Raw genomic sequence first — 22,676 nt, 5'->3', positions numbered from 1 at the left:
TAAATAGCCACTGATATTTACCCACTTGATGCACTTGCCCACCGTGCATCGTTTTCTCGGAGGCACCGTGTAGCGGTAAACAAACGTGCGAGGGCCCGCCATCGCTGCTTGCAGCTATATTTATTATTATTATTATTATTTTTTATTATTTTTTTCAACACTTTTGGGAATTTTGAGTGCCTTAACATACTCGAAAACTCTTGAAATTTGGCACAGATGTCAGAGTCGTCCGTCATCGCAGAAAACCAAAGGCTGGAACACGGGCGTGGCAGGGGGGCTCTGTAGCGCCCCCTGTAATGAAAAAAAAAACATTGGTGCACAGATCAGACAAACATGTACGCACATGTTCGAAAGTTGGTACACGTATAGATCTCATCGACCCGAACAACTTTTGTACTCTAACATTTTAGCTCCGCCCAACAGGAAGTCGGCCATTTTGGATTGTTTAAAAAATGCATGCGGTGAACTTTTAAATACTCCTCCTAGTGGATTAATGGGAATGACACCAAACGTGGTGATCATGAAGCTGAGACATTGTACTTGCTAAATTGCGAAGGGATTTTTGATATCTCGAACGGTTTTGTCATGGCGAGGCGACAAATTCATGGCGAAATCAGAGAAACAGGAAGTGTCTAATATCTATGGCAAAAAATATCTTATTGTGATGCCATGCGGGGTGTTTGTTCGTCTGATGATTCCGCTCGCATTGATGCGCCTATTGTGACTCCCGGGTATAGCGCCACCCCCAGGCGGCAGGAAGTGTGTCAGTTACAAAGCTGGATTTTTTTGACAGTTCCATGCAATGTTCTTTTAAATACTCCTTCTAGGATTTTCATGCGATTGACACCAAAAGTAATCAACATGATGCCGAGACATTGTAGATGATAAATTGCGAAGGGATTTTTGATATCTCAAATGCTGTTTCCATGGCAACCTGTCAAACTTTACTTTCATTTTTACACATATTTAAGGCTGACAGTTACATGCTGTGAATCTTTAAATACTCCTCGTATGGGATTCATGCGATTGACACCAGAAATGGTCAACATGATGCTGAGACATTGTAGATGATAAATTGCGAAGGAATTTTTGATATCTCGAACGCTGTTCCCATGACAATGCCCCAAACTTTACTTTTATTTCAGGCATATTTAGGGCTCTTGGCGGGCTTAGATTAATCTAAAAGTTGGCACACACATCAGAGTTGTCGGCTGTTAAGTGTGGACAAAAAGGTGAGATAAACGCGTGTCTCTTAAGTGGCTCACTAGTGCCCCCGTTTGTCTAAAATGTGGGGTTTCTTTTACCTACAGTCCCCAAATGGGTCAGTAACAACATAAAATAGTCCACCGATATTTACCCACTTGATGCACTTGCCCACCGTGCATCGTTTTCTCGGAGGCACCGTGTAGCGGTAAATAAACGTGCGAGGGCCCGCCATCGCTGCTTGCAGCTATATTTAATTTTTTATTTTTTTATTTTTTATTTTTTTAACACTTTTGGGCATTTTGGGTGCCTTAACATACTCGAAAACTCTTGAAATTTGGCACAGACGTTAGAGTCGTCCGTCATTGCAAACAGACAAAGGCTGGAACACGGGTGTGGCACGGGGGCTCTGTAGCACCCCCTGTAATGCAAAAACAAACAGTAGTGCGCAGATCGGGCAAACATGTACGCACATTTACGAAAGTTGGTACACATATAGATCTCATCGACCCGAACAACTTTCGCCCTCTAACATTTTAGCTCCGCCCAACAGGAAGTCCGCCATTTTGGATTGTTTAAAAAATGCATGCGGTGAACTTTTGAATACTCCTCCTAGGGGATTCAAGCAAATGACACCAAACGTGGTGATCATGATGTCAAGACATTGGACTTGCTAAATTGCGAAGGGATTTTTGATATCTCGAACGGTGTTGCAATGGCGAAGCGGCAAAGTCATGGCGAAATCAGAGAAACAGAAAGTGTCTAATATCTAAGGCAAAAAATGTCTTATAGTGATGACACGCGGGGTGTTTGTTCGTCTGAAGATTCCGATCGCATCGATGTTCTTATTGTAAGTCTCGGGTATAGCGCCACCACCAGGCGCCAGGAAGTGTTGCAGTCACAAAGGTTGATTTTTTTGACAGTTCCATGTGATGTTCTTTTAAATACTCCTCCTAGAATGTTTATGCGATTGACACCAAAAGTGGTCGACATGATGCCAAGACATAGTAGATGATAAATTGCGAATGGATTTTTGATATCTCGAATGTTGTTCCCATGACAACGCTTCAAACTTTACTTTCATTTTAAAAGCATATTTAAGCCCTTCAGTTGCATGCAGTGAACTTTTAAATACTCCTTCTAGGATATTCATGCGATTGACACCAAACGTGGTCAACATGATGCTGAGACATTGGAGATGATAAAATGCGAAGGGATTTTTGACATCTCGAACGCTGTTGCCATGGCAACGCATCAAAGTTTACTATTATTTCAGGAATATTGAAGCCTCTTGGCATGCTTAGATTAACTTCAAATTTGGCACACACATCAGAGTTGTCAACTGTTAAGTGTTGACAAACAGGTCAGACATAGGTGTGCCTCTTAAGTTGCTCACTAGCGCCCCCGTTTGTCCAAAATGTGAGGTTTCTTTTACCTACAGTCCCCAATTGGGTCAGTAACAACATAAATAGTAGACCGATATTTACCCACTTGATGCACTTGACCACCGTGCATCGTTTTCTCGGAGGCACCGTGTAGCGGTAAAATACGTGCGAGGGCCCGCCATCGCTGCTTGCAGCTATATTTTTTATTATTATTTTTTTTACAGACTATTTTTGATATCTCAAACGCTGTTCCCATGGCAACGCGTCAAACTTTGCTTTCACTTTCCAGCATTTTTAAGGCTGACTGTTACATGCTGTGAACCTTTAAATTCTCCTTGTATGGGATTCATGCGATTGACACGAGAAGTGGTCAACATGATGCTGAGACATTGTAGACGCTAAATTGCGAAGGGATTTTTGATATCTCAAATGCTGTTCCCATGGCAACGCGTCAAACGTTACTTTAATTTCAGGCATGTTTAAGGCTCTTGGCGTGCTTAGATTAACTTTATATTTGGCACATACATCAGAGTTGTCAGCTGTTAAGTGTTGACAAAAAGGTCAGATAAAAGCGTGTCTATTTCGTGGCTCACTAGCGCCCTGTTTGTCTAAAATGTGGGGTTTCTTTTACCTACAGTACCTAAATGGATCAGCAGCAACATGAAATAGTCCACTGATATTTACCCACTTGATGCACATGCCCACCGTGCATCGTTTTCTTGGACGCACCGTGTAGCGGTAAAATAACGTGCGAGGGCCCGCCATTGCTGCTTGCAGCTATATTTTTTATTATTATTAGGGCCCGAGCACCGAGGAGCAGGCCAGAATGGCCTGCACCGAAAGGTGCGAAGCCCTATTGGTTTTGCTCGAATTTATTATTTTTTTTTTTTTTTTTTTTTTTTTTTTCAACACTTTTGGGAATTTTGAGTGCCTTAACATACTCGAAAACTCTTGAAATTTGGCACAGACGTCAGAGTCGTCCGTCATTGCGAACGGGCAAAGGCTGGAACACGGGCGTGGCACGGGGGCTCTGTAGCGCCCCCTGTAATGCAAAAAAATACATTGATGCACAGATCATGCAAACATGTACGCACATGTACGAGAGTTGGTACGCATATAGATCTCATCGACCCGAACAACTTTCGCCCTCTAACATTTAAGCTCCGCCCAACAGGAAGTCAGCTATTTTGGATCGTTTAAAAAATGCATGCGTTGAACTTTTGAATACTCCTCCTAGAGGAATCATGCGATTGACACCAAAAGTGGTGAACATGATGTCGAGACATTGGACTTGCTAAATTGCGAAGGGATTTTTGATATCTCGAACGGTTCTGCCATGGCGAGCCGACAAAGTTGTGGCGAAATCAGAGAAACAGGAAGTGTCTAATATCTAAGGCAAAAAATGTCTTATTGTAATGACACGCGGGGTGTTTGTTCATCTGAAGATTCCGATCGCATCGATGTGCCTATTGTGACTCCCGGGTATAGCGCCACCACCAGGCGCCAGGAAGTGTGTCAGTCACAAAGCTGGATTTTTTTGAAAGTTCCATGCAATGTTCTTTTAAATACTCCTTCTAGGATTTTCATACGATTGACACCAAAAGTGGTCACCATGATGCCGAGACATTGTAGATGATAAATTGCGAAGGGATTTTTGATATCTCGAACGTTGTTCCCATGGCAACGCGTCAAACTTTACTTTCATTTTAAAGGCATATTTAAGCCTTTCAGTTTTATACAGTTAACTTTTAAATACTCCTTCTAGGATTTTCATGCGATTGACACGAGAAGTGGTCAACATGATGCCGAGACATTGTAGATGATAAATTGCGAAGGGATTTTTGATATCTCAAACGCTGTTCCCATGGCAACCTGTCAAACTTTACTTTCATTTTAAAGGCATATTTAAGCCTTTCAGTTGCATACAGTTAACTTTTAAATACTCCTTCTAGAGAAATAATGCAATTCACACCAGAAGTGGTCAACATGATGCCGAGACATTGTAGATGATAAATTGCGAAGGAATTTTTGACATCTCGAACGCTGTTCCCATGGCAACGCATCAAACTTTACTTTAATTTCAGGCATGTTTAAGGCTCTTGGTGTGCTTAGTTGAACTTTAAATTTGGCACACACATCAGATTTGTCGGCTGTTAAGTGTTGACAAAAACGTCAGATAAAGGCGTGTCTCTTAAGTGGCTCACTAGTGCACCTGTTTGTCTAAAATGTGGGGTTTCTTTTACCTACAGTACCTAAATGGGTCAGTAGCAGCATGATATTTTACCCACTTGATGCCCTTGCCCACCGTGCATCGTTTTCTCGGACGCACCGTGTAGCGGTAAAAAAACGTGCGAGGGCCCGCCATTGCTGCTTGCAGCTATATTTATTATTATTATTATTATTATTATTTTACGTTTCGGGGCAATTTGGGGGCCTTAACATACTCAAAAACTCTTGAAATTTTGCACAGATATCAGAGTCGTCGGCCATCAGGTCCGGGCAAAGGCCGGACCACGGGCGTGGCAAGGGAGCTCTGTAGCGCCCCCTGTAATTCAAAAACAAACATTGGGGCACAGATCGGGCAAAAATGTACGCACATGTACGAGAGTTGGTACACATATAGAACTCATCGACCCAAACAACTTTCACCCTTAAACCTATTAGCTCCGCCCAACAGGAAGTCGGCCATTTTTTATTGTTTCAAAAACGCATGTGATGAACTTTTAAATACTCCTCCTAGGGGATTTATGCGATTGACACCAAACGCGGTGAACATGATGTCGAGACATTGTACTTGCTAAATTGCGAAGGGATTTTTGATATCTCGGACGGTTCTGCCATGGCGAAGCGACAAAGTCATGGCGAAATCAGAGAAACAGGAAGTGTCTAATATCTAAGGCAAAAAATGTCTTATTGTAATGATACGCAGGACGTTTGTTCGTCTGAAGATTCCGAACGCATCGATGTGCCTATTGTGGGTCTCGGGTATAGCGCCACCACCAGGCGCCAGGAAGTGTGTCAGTCACAAAGGTGGATTTTTTTTTACAGTTCCATGCGATGTTCTTTTAAATACTCCTTCTAGGATTTTCATGCGATTGACACCAAAAGTGGTCAACATGATGCCGAGGCATCGTAGATGATAAATTGCGAAGGGATTTTTGATATCTCCAATGCTGTTCCCATAGCAACGCGTCAAATTTTACTTTTATTTCAGGCATATTTAGGGCTCTTGGCATGCTTAGATTAACCTAAAACTTGGCACACACATTAGAGTTGTCGGCTGTTAAGTGTGCACAAAAAGGTCAGATAAAGGCGTGCCTCTTAAGTGGCTCACTAGCGCCCCCGTTTGTCTAAAATGTCGGGTTCTTTTACCTACAGTCCCCAAATGGGTCAGTAACAACATTAAATAGCCCACTGATATTTACCCACCTGATGCACTTGCCCACCGTGCATAGTTTCCTCCGAGGCATCGTATAGCGGTAAAATAACGTGCGAGGGCCTGCCATTGCTGCTTGCTATGGAGATAATTTTATCTCATTAATAATTCACGCAAAAAACATGATTCACACATGCGTAGACTATTTCACATGCATGAAATCTAATTTACATAAACAAAAACATATATATATTCGCAAAAACGATGTACATACACAAAATAAAAATACATATTCATAAAATACGTTTCACAAACGAAAAAAAATGTTTTAAATTTCGAGTTTATCATGACTGTGAATGTACGAATCGTCTTTTTCGTGTGTGAATTGCTTTGAATTCGTGTGTGTGTGTTTTTGAGACTTTGTTGGCAGCGCGCTCTCTTCACTGTGGGTCACTCGTACTCTTTAGCCAATCAGATGCGAGCTCACCATTCAACCAACCAATCATAACCCGCCAAGAGCGCAGCACTCAAGGAGATCAGCATTGCACACCTTTTGCGCAATCTGGCTCTCCTGACGTATTTCCGGAAAAATCTGAGCGTATTTACTTAGCGCATTTCGTATCTGAGTGTACTAGCAGCAAAATGCTTTCATAAAATTTATTTGAGAGCGATTTATAACTAAAGTTATACAGCGGAAATAAAGTAGTTAAGCTGAACATTGCTGTGTCCAGTTATGTGAGGACTCCTCAAAGTTCAACTCTGTATGAGTTTCCAAATGTTTTTTTGTGGACGAAAAACACGCAGAAAATGGATTCACAACATTCGGCGTGAGCGATTTAACATCACTTCTCATACACGGATCTGCAGTCATTTTAAAAGTGATGATTTGATCGTGCTATTGACCCTTAAAGTGCGTCGCTGGCTTTGAAAGGACGTTGCCTTATCCAGTGAACCAAGTATTGCATTTAGTTTTGTTCAGGTATAAATAATATTGACATGTATATAATAAACTTTATTCAGTGTTGCCTGCACTGCAGGAATGTAAATAATGACTTTACACATTTGCAATGCAGTAATGTATTAAAATATACTGTAAATAACTTTTATTTAGTGTTGCATGCACTGCAGGAATGTAAACATGTAAATATAAATGACTTTGAACATTTGCAATGCAGTAATGAATGTAAATATACTGTAATTAACCTTTATTCAGTGTTGCATGCACTGCAGGAATGTAAACATGTGGCTTTGAACATTTACAATGCAGTAATGTATTTAATACTGTAAATAACTTTCGTACAGTGTTGCATGCACTGCATGAATGTAAAACTAAATGACTTTGAACATTAACATTGCAGTAATGTATGTATGTAATATACTGTAAATAACTACATTAACTTCAGAAATGTAAACATGTAAATATAAATAACTATCAAGCAAACAGATGTGTCAAGGCTGTAGCCAAATAGTTGCAGAGGTTGTAGTTATGGGGCATCTTGATAGCGATTAAGGTTGCGTGTTGTTGCTGCTGGTATGACAGCACACTTCCATACTAAACTCTGCCAAAGCCAAAATCCACCAACGAATTGACATGTGAAATCCTGATAGTGGTGACCGAAGGGGCTACAGCACTGGCAAAGTCCTTAAACGCCTCTGCTACTTGGAGGACTGTGAGGTCAGGCAGCTTACAGGTGACACTCTTTTAAAAGGTATTCCTGAAATGAAAAAAGATAAATTCCTATCATTTTAGTCTGTAAAATCTTTCGCAGTTTTTTATCAAATACTGCTTCTTATTACATGGCATTTGCAATACTTCTAATCGTCTGATGTCCTGAATGTCACACCGCAGCCTCAATCTGGACAGGACTGTTGTTTTGTACATTGTAATGGATTGTTCTGTAATAACCATTCGTATGGACTTTATCTGTTACATAAACATTTTCAGTGAAATGAGCCTGATCTCATACAGTATGTCTTTTGTGAAGTATATATGTGTGTCTGCGTGTGTGTGTGTGTGTGTGTGTGTGTGTGTGTGTGTGTGTGTGTGTGTGTGTGTGTGTAAAATACTACATTGCAAAATTTTTGTATTGTACCTTAATACATCAGCAAGCTTCCTTTCTTTGGGTCTTGCAGACAGAACCTCTGAAAATACACAGAAAACACACAGTGGCCATGTTAACATTAATAAAAATTACAGCAAAGTTTGGAATACTACATTACAGTAAAATGTAGATTAAATAAAAATTACCATTGTTCTAGGTCTGTGTCAGCTCTCAACCGTTTCAGTACAGCTGTGAACTTCACTGATGCCAAGCTCTGAGTAGTGCAACAATGTGCTGTCCCTGCAACACAAGAACAACTGCTTTGTGACAGTATTACACGACGAGAGTCCTTTAATACAATCGGTGAATAAATGACATTAAACAATATCAAGAATTAAGAATCAATGTTATATGTAAACTGATTCTAAATATGACACATGTAAACTCTATTTACTAGGCTACTGTCATGAAACTAAAGCACTTATGAACAGATTTAGCCTGTCTATGCACAGATGTAGAACCCACAAAAACGTCTGCTTAAAATGCATTTTAGCTGTCTTTTGTGTTTTCATATAGACTCAGTTTATGTTGTTTGACTTTCTCATCGACCTGAAACAAGTCGCCCTCACCCTGATCTCTCATGCAGTGACCTGATCCTTACTGAAAAACTACTCATAGTCAGTAACAATCTTATTTCTGTACGTACATTGCAAAAACAAACACTTTATGGCATAACATAAAGACTATACTGTAAGTGTTTACTATTTAACTAAGTAGATAAATAATACAAAGATCAATATTAACCTTGTCAGAAACAGAGACGAGGATTTAGCATGAGATGAGAATACTTAACGTACTCTCAAAGTTGTTGATTTAACTTTAAAAAACACTTCTCCTTCTTACTGTTAGGTAAAACAGTCTGTCTTGCAACACGATTAACGTCATTCACGTTAATCGCGGGAATCTCTTGTAAACAGCGAGTGTAATGTGTGTTATTTTAGCGATATTAAATTATGAAACAATATGAAATAAAGTAATAACTTACACGTATATCCCGCACTTCGTTCGCCATGCTTGGTTGATGACGTGAAGCTTCATTTCAGTTGATTGCGCAAAAGGTGTGCAATGCTAAGCTCCTTGAGTGCTGCGCTCTTGGCGGGTTATGATTGGTTGAATGGTAAGCTTGCATCTGATTGGCTAAAGAGTACGAGTGACCCACGTTGGAGAAGCACGCTGCCACCAAAGTCTCAAAAAACACACACACGAATTCAAAGCAATTCACATACGAAAAAGACGATTCGTACACAGTCATGATAAACTCACAATTTAAAACTTTTCGTACACAGTTCTACATTTGTGAATTGTTTTTTTCGTTTGTGAAACGTATTTTATGAATATGAATTTTTATTTTGTGTATGTACATCGTTTTTTTGCGAATATATATATTTGTGTATGTGAATTAGATTTCATGCATGTGGGGTTGTCTGCGCATGTGTGAGTCATGTTTTTTGCGTGAATTATTTAAGAGATTGATCTATCTCTATAGCTTGCAGCTATATTTAGTTTTATTAGGGCACGAGCACCAAGGAGCAGGCCAGAATGGCCTGCACCGTAGGTGCGAAGCCCTATTGTTTTTGCTCGGATTTATTATTATTTTTTTATTTTTTTTTACGTTTCGGGGCAATTTGGGGGCCTTAAAATACTCAAAAACTCTTGAAAATTGGCAGAGATGTCAGAGTCGTCGGCCATTAGGACACGGCAAAGGCTGGAACTCGGGCGTGGCAAGGGAGCTCTGTAGCGCCCCCTGTAATGCAAAAACAAACATTGGGGCACAGATCGGGCAAAAATGTACGCACATGTACGAGAGTTGGTACGCATATAGATCTCATCGACCCGAACAACTTTCACCCTCTAACATTTTAGCTCCGCCCAACAGGAAGTCGGCTATTTTGGATTGTTTAAAAAATGCATACGGTGAACTTTTAAATACTCCTCCCAGGGGATTCATGGGATTGACACCAAACGTGGTGATCATGATGTCGAGACATTGGACTTGCTAAATTGTGAAGGGATTTTTGATATCTCGAACGGTTCTGCCATGGCGAGCCGACAAAGTTGTGGCGAAATCAGAGAAACAGGAAGTGTCTAATATCTAAGGCAAAAAATGTCTTATTGTAATGACACGCGGGGTGTTTGTTCGTCTGAAGATTCCGATCGCATCGATGTGCCTATTGTGACTCCCGGGTATAGCGCCACCAGCAGGCGCCAGGAAGTGTGTCAGTCACAAAGCTGGATTTTTTTGAAAGTTCCATGCAATGTTCTTTTAAATACTCCTTCTAGGATTTTCATGTGATTGACACCAAAAGTGGTCACCATGATGCCGAGACATTGTAGATGATAAATTGCGAAGGGATTTTTGATATCTCAAACGCTGTTCCCATGGCAACGCGTCAAACTTTACTTTCATTTTAAAGGCATATTTAAGCCTTTCAGTTCCATACAGTTAACTTTTAAATACTCCTTCTAGGATTTTCATGCGACTTACACGAGAAGTGGTCAACATGATGCCGAGACATTGTAGATGATAAATTGCGAAGGGATTTTTGATATCTCAAACGCTGTTCCCATGGCAACCTGTCAAACTTTACTTTCATTTTAAAGGCATATTTAAGCCTTACAGCTGCATGCGGTAAACTTTTAAATACTCCTCCTGAGGAAATAATGTGATTGACTCCAGAAGTGGTCAACATGATGCCGAGACATTGTAGATGCTAAATTGCGAAGGAATTTTTGACATCTCGAACGCTGTTCCCATGGCAACGCGTCAAACTTTACTTTAATGTCAGGCATATTTAAGGCTCTTGGCGTGCTTAGTTGAACTTTAAATTTGGCACACACATCAGAGTTGTCGGCTGTTAAGTGTTGACAAAAAGGTCAGACATAGGTGTGTCTCTTAAGTGGCTCACTAGTGCCCCTGTTTGTCTAAAATGTGGGGTTTCTTTTACCTACAGTCCCCAAATGGCTCAGAAACAACATTAAATAGCCCACTGATATTTACCCACTTGATGCCCTTGCCCACCGTGCATCGTTTTCTCGGACGCACCATGTAGCGGTAAAAAAACGTGCGAGGGCCCGCCATTGCTGCTTGCAGCTATATTTAGGGCCCGAGCACCGAGGAGCAGGCCAGAATGGCCTGCACCGAAAGGTGCGAAGCCCTATTGTTTTTGCTCGGATTATTAGGGCCCGAGCACCGAGGAGCAGGCCAGAATGGCCTGCACCGAAAGGTGCGAAGCCCTATTGTTTTCCTTAGGATTATTATTTATTTTTTTTTTTTATTTTTTTTTAACACTTTTGGCCACTTTGGGTGCCTTAACATACTCGAAAACTCTTGAAATTTGGCACACGCGTCAGAGTCGTCGGCCATCAGGTCTGGGCAAAGGCTGGACCACGGGCGTGGCAAGGGAGCTCTGTAGCGCCCCCTGCAATGCAAAAACAAACATTGGGGCACAGATCGTGCAAACATGTACGCATATGTACGAGAGTTGGTACGCATATAGATCTCATCGACCCGAATAACTTTCGCCCTCTAACATTTAAGCTCCGCCCAACAGGAAGTCAGCTATTTTGGATTGTTTAAAAAATGCATGTGTTGAACTTTTGAATACTCCTCCTAGAGGATGCATGCGATTGACACCAAAAGTGGTGAACATGATGTCGAGACATTGTACTTGCTAAATTGCGAAGGGATTTTTGATATCTCGAACGGTTCTGCCATGGCGAGCCGACAAAGTTGTGGCAAAATCAGAAAAACAGGAAGTGTCTAATAACTAAGGCAAAAAATGTCTTATTGTGATGCCATGCAGGGTGTTTGTTCATCTGAAGATTCTGATCGCATCGATGTGCCTTTTGTGACTCCCGGGTATAGCGCCACCAGCAGGCGCCAGGAAGTGTGTCAGTCACAAAGCTGGATTTTTTTGAAAGTTCCATGCAATGTTCTTTTAAATACTCCTCCTAGGATTTTCATGCGATTGACACGAGAAGTGGTCACCATGATGCCGAGACATTGTAGATGATAAATTGCGAAGGGATTTTTGATATCTCAAACGCTGTTCCCATGGCAACCGTTCAAACTTTACTTTCATTTTAAAGGCATATTTAAGCCTTTCAGTTGCATACAGTTAACTTTTAAATACTCCTTCTAGGATTTTCATGCGATTGACACGAGAAGTGGTCAACATAATGCAAAGACATTGTAGATGATAAATTGCGAAGGAATTTTTGATATCTCGAACGCTGTTCCCATGGCAATGCATCAAACTTTACTTTCATTTTTACACATATTTAAGGCTGACAGTTACATCCTTTAAATACTGCTCGTATGGGATATATGCGATTGACACCAGAAGTGGTCAACATGATGCCGAGACATTGTAGATGATATATTGCGAAGGAATTTTTGACATCTCGAACGCTGTTCCTATGGCAACGCCTCAAACTTTACTTTAATTTCAGGCATGTTTAAGGCTCTTGGCGTGCTTAGTTGAAATTTAAATTTGGCACACACATCAGAGTTTTCGGCTGTTAAGTGTGCACAAAAAGGTCAGATAAAGGCGTGTCTCTTAAGTGGCTCACTAGTGCCCCTGCTTGTCTAAAATGTGGGGTTGTTTTTTACCTACAGTCCCCAAATGGCTCAGAAACAACATTAAATAGCCCACTGATATTTTACCCACTTGATGCACTTGCCCACCGTGCATCGTTTTCTCGGACGCACCATGTAGCGGTAAAAAAACGTGCGAGGGCCCGCCATTGCTGCTTGCAGCTATATTTCTTTTTATTATTATTATTTTATTTTTTTTTTTTCAACACTTTTGGACATTTTGGGGGCCTTAACATACTCGAAAACTCTTGAAATTTGGCACAGACATCAGAGTCGTCCGTGATCGCCGAAAGCCAATGGCTGGAACACGGGCGTGGCACGGGGGCTCTGTAGCGCCCCCTGTAATGCAAAAACAAACAGGAGTGCACAGATCGGGCAAACATGTACGCATATTTACGAAAGTTGGTACGCATATAGATCTCATCGACCCGAACAACTTTCACCCTCTAACATTTTAGCTCCGCCCAACAGGAAGTCGGCTATTTTGGATTGTTTAAAAAATGCATACGGTGAACTTTTAAATACTCCTCCCAGGGGATTCATGGGATTGACACCAAATGTGGTGATCATGATGTCGAGACATTGGACTTGCTAAATTGTGAAGGGATTTTTGATATCTCGAACGGTTCTGCCATGGCGAGCCGACAAAGTTGTGGCGAAATCAGAGAAACAGGAAGTGTCTAATATCTAAGGCAAAAAATGTCTTATTGTAATGACACGCGGGGTGTTTGTTCGTCTGAAGATTCCGATCGCATCGATGTGCCTATTGTGACTCCCGGGTATAGCGCCACCAGCAGGCGCCAGGAAGTGTGTCAGTCACAAAGCTGGATTTTTTTGAAAGTTCCATGCAATGTTCTTTTAAATACTCCTTCTAGGATTTTCATGTGATTGACACCAAAAGTGGTCACCATGATGCCGAGACATTGTAGATGATAAATTGCGAAGGGATTTTTGATATCTCAAACGCTGTTCCCATGGCAACGCGTCAAACTTTACTTTCATTTTAAAGGCATATTTAAGCATTTCAGTTCCATACAGTTAACTTTTAAATACTCCTTCTAGGATTTTCATGCGATTTACACGAGAAGTGGTCAACATGATGCCGAGACATTGTAGATGATAAATTGCGAAGGGATTTTTGATATCTCAAACGCTGTTCCCATGGCAACCTGTCAAACTTTACTTTCATTTTAAAGGCATATTTAAGCCTTACAGCTGCATGCGGTAAACTTTTAAATACTCCTTCTGAGGAAATAATGTGATTGACTCCAGAAGTGGTCAACATGATGCCGAGACATTGTAGATGCTAAATTGCGAAGGAATTTTTGACATCTCGAACGCTGTTCCCATGGCAACGCGTCAAACTTTACTTTAATGTCAGGCATATTTAAGGCTCTTGGCGTGCTTAGTTGAACTTTAAATTTGGCACACACATCAGAGTTGTCGGCTGTTAAGTGTTGACAAAAAGGTCAGACATAGGTGTGTCTCTTAAGTGGCTCACTAGTGCCCCTGTTTGTCTAAAATGTGGGGTTTCTTTTACCTACAGTCCCCAAATGGCTCAGAAACAACATTAAATAGCCCACTGATATTTACCCACTTGATGCCCTTGCCCACCGTGCATCGTTTTCTCGGACGCACCGTGTAGCGGTAAAAAAACGTGCGAGGGCCCGCCATTGCTGCTTGCAGCTATATTTAGGGCCCGAGCACCGAGGAGCAGGCCAGAATGGCCTGCACCGAAAGGTGCGAAGCCCTATTGTTTTTGCTCGAATTTATTATTTTTAGAGCCCGAGCACCGAGGAGCAGGCCAGAATGGCCTGCACCGAAAGGTGCGAAGCCCTATTGTTTTTGCTCGGATTATTAGGGCCCGAGCACCGAGGAGCAGGCCAGAATGGCCTGCACCGAAAGGTGCGAAGCCCTATTGTTTTTGCTCGGATTATTAGGGCCCGAGCACCGAGGAGCAGGCCAGAATGGCCTGCACCGAAAGGTGCGAAGCCCTATTGTTTTTGCTCGGATTATTAGGGCCCGAGCACCGAGGAGCAGGCCAGAATGGCCTGCACCGAAAGGTGCGAAGCCCTATTGTTTTTGCTCGAATTTATTATTATTATTATTATTATTTTTTTTTTTAACACTTTTGGGCATTTTGGGTGCCTTAACATACTCGAAAACTCTTGAAATTTGGCACAGACGTTAGAGTCGTCCGTCATTGCGAACAGACAAAGGCTGGAACACGGGCGTGGCACGGGGGCTCTGTAGCGCCCCCTGTAATGAAAAAAAAAACATTGATGCACAGATCGTGCAAACATGTATGCACATGTACGAGAGTTGGTACACATATAGATCTCATCGACCCGAACAACTTTCGCCCTCTAACATTTTGGCTCCGCCCAACAGGAAGTCCGCCATTTTGGATTGTTTAAAAAATGCATGCGTTGAACTTTTAAATACTCCTCCTAGAGGATGAATGCGATTGACACCAAAAGTGGTGAACATGATGTCGAGACATTGTACTTGCTAAATTGCGAAGGGATTTTTGATATCTCGAACGGTTCCGCCATGGCGAGGCGATGAATTCATGGCGAATTCAGAGAAACAGGAAGTGTCTAATATCTGAGGCAAAAAATATCTTATTGTGATGCCATGCGGGATGTTTGTTCGTCTAAAGATTCCGATCGCATCGATGTGCCTATTGTGACTCCCGGGTATAGCGCCACCACCAGGCGCCAGGAAGTGTGTCAGTCACAAAGGTGATTTTTTTTCACAGTTCCATGCGATGTTCTTTTAAATACTCCTTCTAGGATTTTCATGCGATTGTTACCAAAAGTGGTCAACATGATGCCGAGACATTGTAGATGATAAATTGCGAAGGGATTTTTGATATCTCAAAAGCTGTTCCCATGGCAACACGTCAAACTTTACTTTCATTTTAAAGGCATATTTAAGCCTTTTAGTTGCATGCAGTTAACTTTTAAATACTCGTCCTAGGATTTTCATCCGTTTGACACGAGAAGTGGTCAACATGATTCCGAGACATTGTAGATGATAAATTGCGAAGGAATTTTTGACATCTCGAACGCTGTTCCCATGGCAACGTGTCAAACTTTACTTTAATTTCAGGCATGTTTAAGGCTCTTGGCGTGCTTAGTTGAACTTTAAATTTGGCACACACATGAGAGTTTTCGACTGTTAAGTGTTGACAAAAACGTCAGATAAAGGCGTGTCTATTTAGTGGCTGACTAGCACCCCCGTTTGTCTAAAATATGGGGTTTCTTTTACCTACAGTACCTAAATGGGTCAGTAGCAACATGAAATAGTCCACTGATATTTACCCACTTGATGCACATGCCCACCGTGCATCGTTTTCTCGGACGCACCGTGTAGCGGTAAAAAAACGTGCGAGGGCCCGCCATTGCTGCTTGCAGCTATATTTCTTTTTATTATTATTATTATTATTTTTTTTTTTCAACACTTTTGGACATTTTGGGGGCCTTAACATACTCGAAAACTCTTGAAATTTGGCACAGACATCAGAGTCGTCCGTGATCGCCGAAAGCCAATGGCTGGAACACGGGCGTGGCACGGGGGCTCTGTAGCGCCCCCTGTAATGCAAAAACAAACAGGAGTGCACAGATCGGGCAAACATGTACGCATATTTACGAAAGTTGGTACGCATATAGATCTCATCGACCCGAACAACTTTCGCCCTCTAACATTTTAGCTCCGCCCAACAGGAAGTCCGCCATTTTGGATTGTTTAAAAAATGCATGCGGTGAACTTTTGAATACTCCTCCTAGGGGATTCATGCAAATGACACCAAATGTGGTGATCATGATGTCAAGACATGGGACTTGCTAAATTGCGAAGGGATTTTTGATATCTCGAACGGTGTTGCCATGGCGAAGCGGCAAAGTCATGGTGAAATCAGAGAAACAGGAAGTGTCTAATATCTAAGGCAAAAAATGTCTTATAGTGATGACACGCGGGGTGTTTGTTCGTCTGAAGATTCCGATCGCATCGATGTGCCTATTGTAAGTCTCGGGTATAGCGCCACCACCAGGCGCCAGGAAGTGTTGCAGTCACAAAGGTTGATTTTTTTGACAGTTCCATGTGATGTTCTTTTAAATACTCGTCCTAGAATGTTTATGCGATTGACACCAAAAGTGGTCAACATGATGCCAAGACATAGTAGATGATAAATTGCGAAGGGATTTTTGATATCTCAAACGTTGTTCCCATGACAACGCGTCAAACTTTACTTTCATTTTAAAGGCATATTTAAGCCCATGCAGTGAACTTTTCAATACTCCTTCTAGGATATTCATGCGATTGACACCAAACGTGGTCAACATGATGCCGAGACATTGGAGATGATAAAAAAGTGAAGGGATTTTTGATATCTCAAACGCTGTTCCCATGGCAACGCGTCAAACTTTTTACTTTCATTTTAAAGGCTTATTTAAGCCTGACAGTTGCATGCAATGTTCTTTTTAATACTCCTTCTAGGGAAATAATGCAATTCACACCAGAAGTTGTCAACATGATGCTGAGACATTGTAGACGCTAAATTGCGAAGGAATTTTTGACATCTCTAACGCTGTTCCCATGGCAACGTGTCAAACTTTACTTTTATGTCAGGCATATTTAAGGCTCTTGGTGTGCTTAGATTAACTTTAAATTTGGCACACACATCAGATTTGTCGGCTGTTAAGTGTTGACAAAAACGTCAGATAAAGGCGTGTCTATTTAGTGGCTCACTAGCGCCCCCGTTTGTCTAAAATGTGGGGTTTCTTTTACCTACAGTACCTAAATGGGTCAGTAGCAGCATGATATTTACCCACTTGATGCACTTGCCCACCGTGCATCGTTTTCTCGGAGGCACCGTGTAGCGGTAAACAAACGTGCGAGGGCCCGCCATCGCTGCTTGCAGCTATATTTATTTTTATTTATTTTTATTTTTTTCAACACTTGACCTAATTTGGGTCCCTTAACATACTCGAAAACTCTTGAAATTTGGCACACATGTCAGAGTCCCGTACCACTAGGCTCATGCAAAGGCTGAAACACGGGCGTGGCACTGGGGCTCTGTAGCGCCCCCTGTAATGCAAAAACAAACATTGGGGCACAGATCGGGCAAAAATGTACGCACATGTACGAGAGTTGGTACACATATAGATCTCATCGACCCGAACAACTTTCGCCCTCTAACATTTAAGCTCCGCCCAACAGGAAGTCGGCTATTTTGGATTGTTTAAAAAATGCATGCGGTGAACTTTTGAATACTCCTCCTAGAGGATTCATGGGATTGACACCAAACGTGATGATCAAGATGTTGAGACATTGTACTTGCTAAATTGCGAAGGGATTTTTGATATCTCGAACGGTTCTGCCATGGCGAAGCGACAAAGTCATGGCGAAATCAGAAAAACAGGAAGTGTCTAATATCTAAGGCAAAAAATGTCTTATTGTGATGACATGCGGGGTGTTTGTTCGTCTGAAGATTCCGAACGCATCAATGTGCCTATTGTGAGTCTCGGGTATAGCGCCACCACCAGGCGCCAGGAAGCGTGTCAGTCACAAAGCTGGATTTTTTTGACAGTTCTATCCAATGTTCTTTTAAATACTCCTTCTAGGATATTCATGCGACTGACACCAAAAGTGGTCAACATGATGCCGAGACATTGTAGATGATAAATTGCGAAGGGATTTTTGATATCTCGAACGCTGTTCCCATGGCAACATGTTGAACTTTACTTTCATTTTAAAGGCATATTTAAGCCTTTCAGTTGCATACAGTTAACTTTTAAATACTCCTCCTAGGGTTTTCATGCGATTGGCACGAGAAGTGGTCAACATAATGCAAAGACATTGTAGATGATAAATTGCGAAGGGATTTTTGATATCTCGAACGCTGTTCCCATGGCAATGCATCAAACTTTACTTTCATTTTTACACATATTTAAGGCTGACAGTTACATGCTGTGAACCTTTAAATACTCCTCGTATGGGATTCATGCGATTGACACCAGACGTGGTCAACATGATGCCGAGACATTGTAGATGATAAATTGCGAAGGAATTTTTGACATTTTGAACACTGTTCCCATGGCAATGCGTCAAACTTTACTTTTATTTCAGGCATGTTTAAGGCTCTTGGCGTGCTTAGTTGAGCTTTAAATTTGGCACACACATCAGAGTTTTCGGCTGTTAAGTGTTGACAAAAAGGTCAGACATAGGCGTGTCTCTTAAGTGGCTCACTAGTGCCCCTGTTTGCCTAAAATGTGGGGTTTCTTTTACCTACAGTCCCCAAATGGCTCAGAAACAACATTAAATAGCCCACTGATATTTACCCACTTGATGCCCTTGCCCACCGTGCATCGTTTTCTCGGATGCACAGTGTAGCGGTAAAAAAACGTGCGAGGGCCCGCCATTGCTGCTTGCAGCTATATTTCTTTTTATTATTATTATTATTATTTTTTTTTTTCAACACTTTTGGACATTTTGGGGGCCTTAACATACTCGAAAACTCTTGAAATTTGGCACAGACATCAGAGTCGTCCGTGATCGCCGAAAGCCAAAGGCTGGAACACGGGCGTGGCACGGGGGCTCTGTAGCGCCCCCTGTAATGCAAAAACAAACAGGAGTGCACAGATCGGGCAAACATGTACGCATATTTACGAAAGTTGGTACGCATATAGATCTCATCGACCCGAACAACTTTCGCCCTCTAACATTTTAGCTCCGCCCAACAGGAAGTCCGCCATTTTGGATTGTTTAAAAAATGCATGCGGTGAACTTTTGAATACTCCTCCTAGGGGATTCATGCAAATGACACCAAATGTGGTGATCATGATGTCAAGACATTGGACTTGCTAAATTGCGAAGGGATTTTTGATATCTCGAACGGTGTTGCCATGGCGAAGCGGCAAAGTCATGGTGAAATCAGAGAAACAGGAAGTGTCTAATATCTAAGGCAAAAAATGTCTTATAGTGATGACACGCGGGGTGTTTGTTCGTCTGAAGATTCCGATCGCATCGATGTGCCTATTGTAAGTCTCGGGTATAGCGCCACCACCAGGCGCCAGGAAGTGTTGCAGTCACAAAGGTTGATTTTTTTGACAGTTCCATGTGATGTTCTTTTAAATACTCGTCCTAGAATGTTTATGCGATTGACACCAAAAGTGGTCAACATGATGCCAAGACATAGTAGATGATAAATTGCGAAGGGATTTTTGATATCTCAAACGTTGTTCCCATGACAACGCGTCAAACTTTACTTTCATTTTAAAGGCATATTTAAGCCCATGCAGTGAACTTTTCAATACTCCTTCTAGGATATTCATGCGATTGACACCAAACGTGGTCAACATGATGCCGAGACATTGGAGATGATAAAAAAGTGAAGGGATTTTTGATATCTCAAACGCTGTTCCCATGGCAACGCGTCAAACTTTTTACTTTCATTTTAAAGGCTTATTTAAGCCTGACAGTTGCATGCAATGTTCTTTTTAATACTCCTTCTAGGGAAATAATGCAATTCACACCAGAAGTTGTCAACATGATGCTGAGACATTGTAGACGCTAAATTGCGAAGGAATTTTTGACATCTCTAACGCTGTTCCCATGGCAACGTGTCAAACTTTACTTTTATGTCAGGCATATTTAAGGCTCTTGGTGTGCTTAGATTAACTTTAAATTTGGCACACACATCAGATTTGTCGGCTGTTAAGTGTTGACAAAAACGTCAGATAAAGGCGTGTCTATTTAGTGGCTCACTAGCGCCCCCGTTTGTCTAAAATGTGGGGTTTCTTTTACCTACAGTACCTAAATGGGTCAGTAGCAGCATGATATTTACCCACTTGATGCACTTGCCCACCGTGCATCGTTTTCTCGGAGGCACCGTGTAGCGGTAAACAAACGTGCGAGGGCCCGCCATCGCTGCTTGCAGCTATATTTATTTTTATTTATTTTTATTTTTTTCAACACTTTTGGACATTTTGGGGGCCTTAACATACTCGAAAACTCTTGAAATTTGGCACAGACATCAGAGTCGTCCGTGATCGCCGAAAGCCAAAGGCTGGAACACGGGCGTGGCACGGGGGCTCTGTAGCGCCCCCTGTAATGCAAAAACAAACAGGAGTGCACAGATCGGGCAAACATGTACGCATATTTACGAAAGTTGGTACACATATAGATCTCATCGACCCGAACAACTTTCGCCCTCTAACATTTTAGCTCCGCCCAACAGGAAGTCCGCCATTTTGGATTGTTTAAAAAATGCATGCGGTGAACTTTTGAATACTCCTCCTAGGGGATTCATGCAAATGACACCAAATGTGGTGATCATGATGTCAAGACATTGTACTTGCTAAATTGCGAAGGGATTTTTGATATCTCGAACGGTGTTGCCATGGCGAAGCGGCAAAGTCATGGCGAAATCAGAGAAACAGGAAGTGTCTAATATCTAAGGCAAAAAATGTCTTATAGTGATGACACGCGGGGTGTTTGTTCGTCTGAAGATTCCGATCGCATCGATGTGCCTATTGTAAGTCTCGGGTATAGCGCCACCACCAGGCGCCAGGAAGTGTTGCAGTCACAAAGGTTGATTTTTTTGACAGTTCCATGTGATGTTCTTTTAAATACTCGTCCTAGAATGTTTATGCGATTGACACCAAAAGTGGTCAACATGATGCCAAGACATAGTAGATGATAAATTGCGAAGGGATTTTTGATATCTCAAACGTTGTTCCCATGGCAACATGTTGAACTTTACTTTCATTTTAAAGGCATATTTAAGCCCATGCAGTGAACTTTTAAATACTCCTTCTAGGATATTCATGCGATTGACACCAAACGTGGTCAACATGATGCCGAGACATTGGAGATGATAAAAAAGTGAAGGGATTTTTGATATCTCAAACGCTGTTCCCATGGCAACGCGTCAAACTTTACTTTCATTTTAAAGGCTTATTTAAGCCCGACAGTCGCATGCAATGTTCTTTTTAATACTCCTTCTAGGGAAATAATGCAATTCACACCAGAAGTTGTCAACATGATGCTGAGACATTGTAGACGCTAAATTGCGAAGGAATTTTTGACATCTCTAACGCTGTTCCCATGGCAACGTGTCAAACTTTACTTTTATGTCAGGCATATTTAAGGCTCTTGGCGTGCTTAGATTAACTTTAAATTTGGCACACACATCAGATTTGTCGGCTGTTAAGTGTTGACAAAAAGGTCAGACATAGGCGTGTCTATTTAGTGGCTCACTAGCGCCCCCGTTTGTCTAAAATGTGGGGTTTCTTTTACCTACAGTACCTAAATGGTTCAGTAGCAGCATGATATTTACCCACTTGATGCCCTTGCCCACCGTGCATCGTTTTCTCGGATGCACAGTGTAGCGGTAAACAAACGTGCGAGGGCCCGCCATCGCTGCTTGCAGCTATATTTAGGGCCCGAGCACCGAGGAGCAGGCCAGAATGGCCTGCACCGAAAGGTGCGAAGCCCTATTGGTTTTGCTCGAATTTATTATTAGGGCCCGAGCACCGAGGAGCAGGCCAGAATGGCCTGCACCGAAAAGTGCGAAGCCCTATTGTTTTTGCTCGGATTATTATTTTTTTTATTATTTTTATTTTTATTATTATTATTTTTTTTTAACACTTTTGGGCACTTTGGGTGCCTAAACATACTCGAAAAGTCTTGAAATTTGGCACAGACGTCAGAGTCGTCGGCCATCAGGTCCGGGCAAAGGCTGGACCACGGGCGTGGCAAGGGAGCTCTTTAGCGCCCCCTGTAATGCAAAAACAAACATTGGGGCACAGATCGGGCAAAAATGTACGCACATGTACGAGAGTTGGTACGCATATAGATCTCATCGACCCGAACAACTTTCGCCCTCTAACATTTAAGCTCCGCCCAACAGGAAGTCAGCTATTTTGGATTGTTTAAAAAATGCATGCGTTGAACTTTTGAATACTCCTCCTAGAGGATGCATGCGATTGACACCAAAAGTGGTGAAC

The 22,676-nt window shown here is 41.9% G+C and overlaps 1 protein-coding gene and 1 long non-coding RNA gene across 2 annotated transcripts in view; one reads left to right on the top strand and one right to left on the bottom strand.

Annotated features, from left to right (window-relative positions):
* The window catches only part of bbs9 (Bardet-Biedl syndrome 9), a 460,826-nt gene that overhangs the window by 366,267 nt on the left and 71,883 nt on the right, over positions 1 to 22,676 (top strand). The window lies entirely within an intron of this gene.
* On the bottom strand, positions 7,081 to 9,319 carry LOC129447587 (uncharacterized). Its single transcript, XR_012371677.1, has 4 exons — positions 9,052 to 9,319; positions 8,213 to 8,355; positions 8,058 to 8,106; positions 7,081 to 7,679 (listed from the first exon to the last, which is right to left on the bottom strand). It is a non-coding gene; the product is annotated as an uncharacterized lncRNA (long non-coding RNA).

Source organism: Misgurnus anguillicaudatus, chromosome 10, assembly GCF_027580225.2.
Source record: "Misgurnus anguillicaudatus chromosome 10, ASM2758022v2, whole genome shotgun sequence".
In the NCBI taxonomy this organism is placed as follows: domain Eukaryota; kingdom Metazoa; phylum Chordata; class Actinopteri; order Cypriniformes; family Cobitidae; genus Misgurnus; species Misgurnus anguillicaudatus.
Note: the sequence above shows the minus strand (reverse complement) of the source record. Positions and strands in the feature narration are given on the sequence as shown.